The sequence below is a fragment of the Coregonus lavaretus genome (genome assembly GCF_964263955.1).
Source record: "Coregonus lavaretus genome assembly, contig: HAP1_SCAFFOLD_6311, whole genome shotgun sequence".
Taxonomy (NCBI): domain Eukaryota; kingdom Metazoa; phylum Chordata; class Actinopteri; order Salmoniformes; family Salmonidae; genus Coregonus; species Coregonus lavaretus.
The window spans coordinates 20744-25141 of record NW_028158728.1 but is presented as its reverse complement, the minus strand read 5'-3'; the positions used below and the strand labels follow the sequence as shown (position 1 = coordinate 25141).

Here is a 4398-nt window from a genome sequence, read left to right as displayed (position 1 = left end):
GCACACACATGCACACACATTGGTCGAATAAGCTGTCAATCTAAGCACTATCCTCTCTGGTTGGATATTTGGAGCTGTAACTCCTGGTTACGCTTTTAAACCGGCAGCATCTCTCGCGCACCCGCAGTTACCGGTCTCTGGCCATTCCATGAGCTCGTGCCGCGCGCTGCGCTGCGACAGAAGGAGTGGCACAGCTTGTGTGTGATCGTGATTCGTGAACGTGTGTATGATAGAGAGAAGGAGAGAAATATTTATATATATATATATATATATATATATATAGAGAGAGAGAGAGAGAGAGAGAGAGAGAGAGAGAGAGAGAGAGAGAGAGAGAGAGAGAGAGAGAGAGAGAGAGAGAGAGAGAAATGTGTGAGTGAATCTCGCGCATATTGCTGGAATCACGGAGCATCACACACCTCCGGACATCTCTGGACTCTCCCACGGTCAAACCGTCAATGGAGCTGAATGTGTGAACTTTAATTAAACCATACGAACACCCATCGATACGGACTGGGACACAGAGCTCGGGAAGCTCTGTGTGTTTGGGAAGGCGCTGCGCGCTGCAGACATGGGTACCGTTCTGTCTCTGTCGCCGAGGTCAAGGAAGGCGGCGGGCGGTGTGTGTGTGGACGAGAAACTGACCTTGCGACCGGCGGGAAACAACAGGAGAAGAGCCTAAAGAAGCGCCACTCCGTGCTGCTCCATGCTCTGACGTGGAAGCGGCTGGTCGCCGCCTCCGCCAAGAAGAAGAATGCCAAAAAGGTGAACCCCAAACCCGAAGCCAGCCAGGCCAAATCTGAGCCCTTGGTGGACCAGCTCAACACCGACAACATCAAGAAATCACAACCGTCCAACGGAATACTCGACCGAAAACCGACAGGGCCCAAACCCGGGCCAATTCCTGTGCCTGTTCCTACAGTACCGGACCAGACCCGGCGGCAGACCCAGAATGGCCGCTCTTTCATCTCCCCTCGGAGGGTGGTGGTGCAGGTGGGTAACGTGTGTGTGTGTGTGTGTGTGTGTCTGTGTTAAAGCCTAACCCTAACTGTTTGTGTTGGTTGTCCCCCAGGCGTCCACCGCGAGCTCCTGCGCTGTCTCTCTGACTTCCTCTGCCGCCGCTGCTTCAAGCTCAAAGAGCTCACGGCCAATGAGGTCATCCTGTGGTTCCGGAACGTGGACCGGTCTCTGCTAGTGCAGGGCTGGCAGGACCAGGGCTTCATCACCCCGGCTAACCTGGTCTTCGTCTACCTGCTCTGCCGAGAGGCCGTGGAGGAAGACACGGCCTCTGAGTACGAGCTCCAGGCGACCTTCCTCACCTGCCTGTACCTGGCCTACTCTTACATGGGCAATGAGATCTCCTACCCGCTCAAGCCGTTCCTGGTGGAGTCCAGCCGGGAGGCCTTCTGGGAGCGGGCCCTGGGCCTCATTGACCGGATGAGCGGGCCAATGCTGAGAATCAACGCAGACCCGCACTACTTTACCGAGGTGTTCCAGGACCTGAAGAACGAGGGAGGGTCAAGAGAGAAAGAGAAGGAGAAGGAGAAGAAGGAGAAAGAGAAGGAGAAGGACGGGAAACGGATAAGTGATTTGGATCGTTAAGAACTGGATGAGGGGAGAAGGAGAGAGAGAGAGAGAGAGAGAGAGAGAGAGAGAGAGAGAGAGAGAGAGGGGAATTTGGTTTAGGACAAGTTCGCGGACACCAGCCACACACCCGCCGGTTGTTCGAGCGGGGATTGAATGTATACTGTTAGTGAACCGGACAGACGCACGAGGGGGATTTTTTATCAGGAACCGGAGTCTGAGGAATCAGGAGGAATTGGTTACACGCCTCGCTTCACCTCGCCCGGTTACCGAACTGTCGTGTCGTTCCATGTGTTCAATCAAAGCTCGGGGAATCTAACGGACACTACACGGGGCTTTGGGTTAAAGGGGATAGCTATAGTTCACTTTACTGCATGCTGTATAAAAAGTATTCTGATTGTACCTTCATTGTGGATTTTGAGAAATGGATAGGCTATTATAAGGTGGACTAAAGTGATAGCTTATAGTGCGTCAGTGTTTTGGGGTCATATTTATATATTCGTTTCATGAGAGGGGAAAAAGACACGGTGCTCTCCCAGGTACTGGACTCAGTGTCGCGAGAGTCGCTGCCTGCCCCCCACCCCCTCTCAACGTTGAATGTACAATTTTACCACTTCAAACCAACGGGATTCTTTACCGTTAACATGTGGCAACTGTTACTATGGTATTATAAAGCGTTCTGTTTTATATATTGTACATTCAGAAATACAAGCATAAATCGTTACAAACGGTCCCGGTGCCTCCCAGCAATGTTTAATTGAATTGCCTTGTGATTAATGTGCTCAAGAACATGCAGCATGACGAACGCTGAAAGTTAGCCCTATATGCAATAATCTGAGATGTAAACTTTATGGACAGCTTTAAATTGACTAGACCCAGAGCAACACCATCTCCATGACTGATTATAAGCCTACGCCTCTGGAAAACCATAAAGGCTAGCCAATAGCCTGCTACAGTGAAGCAACAGTCAACAGCCGGGCTGGCACTGATGTCTCTGGGCACATAATATCCCCAGCTGTGTTATGGCCTGGTCAGCGAGGCTATAGGTCAAACATGGGTCAACCAAAGTTCAGACGAGATAGACCATCAAGGCATGCAGGTCAACACTGCATTCAGACTCAGATTTAGAACATCTATAGAACTATTGCTCAATGGACAATATCAAGGTTTATTGGTGGGCTTTTTATAGAAGGAAAAACTGGAGTCGTGATCTCAGCGGCAGGCGTTCTTGGAGCAATGCTAGGCCTTCTTATTGTCGCTGTCCATGGTGCTGAAATAGAGTAGCGATGAAACAGCGCTGCAGGGGAGTGTGATAATGTAGCCTACCCGAGTTTAACAGTGATCTCATCTTCACCATTATAATGTTTTTTTAAAAATCATCGTCATCATCTCCATTATCATCAACACCACCTCCTTCTTCTCCTCCTCATTACTGTCTCCATCTGTGCGTGTGTGTTGCCATTCTGTGATGACTCATCAGCTCGAGCGCAGAGCTAGAACCCCCAGAATTTGTGAATAAAGGAAGATGGACCACGTGGTGCAGTTTTCCAAGGAGGTGATTGGATGAATTTTGCTGCAGTCTGATAGAAGTGGCGATGTGAAGATGGAGAAGAGAGGAGGAGATACTGCGGAGGCGCGAGCTGGGGGCCCGTGGAATTCAACATTTTCACTCCAGCTGCTGCTGCATTCCCGTTCCGTATCCAAGGCAACAACCGAGACAGCAAAGGGGATAAGAAAGAGAGACAGAGAGCGGAGGGAGAAAGAGAGAGCGAGAGACTTTACACAAGCTCACATCGCCATGCTGTAAAAACACACAGAAGATACAAAAAATGTAGTGTTCTCTAAACCCCCTCAAACTCATACCATCTGTTTTCTGATCAAGCTACAACAAATATGCGTTAAAATAATGCTAATGGGTTGGATTTATTAGCCTATAAATAGGCTACTCATTATCACCCAAAGAGGCACGCTTCTTCATTTAGCCTATTTTATTCCCACTAATTGTGTTGGGCAGCTAGTATGGGCCTATTTTCTCATCTCCTAGGTGCAAAAACAATTTCAGTTTATTTGACGTGATGTAGGCTATTGTTTGTGTCGGTTAAGGGGGAAACCGATTATGCAACTTCACACCATCAGCACCGGCTTACAGAACACGGGTTACCATGGAGACGCCGTTGAGGCAGCAGGTTGCAGAGGGAAGGAGAGAGAGGAGAGAGCGAAACAATATTGAATTATTAGCCTACTACAGAGGTGACTTATGGCAAAGATGAACATATCTCATAACGTAGGCTTATAGGCACACGCACACACACACAGAGATTCTAAGGTATAATACTTTTATTGTTACAATGTCTTACAATTCATTGCATCCACAGGTGCATAACAGATGACTCCTTACAATAATAAAGCATAGGGCTAAAAGAGAGGGAGTAACTGTCCAGTGTTTCCAGATTTCTATGAAATATGACCTATAATTAATTACAATATGAGTTAAATAGTTTTCCTTCCAAAAAATGGTAATTAAGTATGTTAAAAAGCAGCTTTTCTGTGTTGGAATGGTGTGGGTGTACCCCAACAACAGAATGGTGTGGCCATTTACCGGTCATAAAAAATATTCATGCTAGTTGACCACTGATTGGCCAGCTCATCCTCCTCAGGAGGAAGACAACATCCTCTATGTGGAAATAGCAAGCATTTTTGAAACCAGTCTGTTTGAGATACAAGCTTGAAGCGGGCTCTTTTAAGTGTTTTTTCTCCAATTTATGCTTTGGCCACAAATAGGAGTATAGGATGAGTCAACAACATTATTTGGGTATG

At 47.8% G+C, this 4398-nt stretch overlaps 1 pseudogene across 1 annotated transcript; it reads left to right on the top strand.

Moving 5' to 3' along the window:
• Window positions 1-568: 568 nt before the first annotated feature.
• Window positions 569-1599, top strand: LOC311123652 (cyclin-dependent kinase 5 activator 1-like; annotated as a pseudogene). The gene is made up of 2 exons: window positions 569-990; window positions 1070-1599. The product of its transcript is annotated as a cyclin-dependent kinase 5 activator 1-like (transcript).
• The last annotated feature ends 2799 nt before the right edge of the window (window positions 1600-4398 follow it).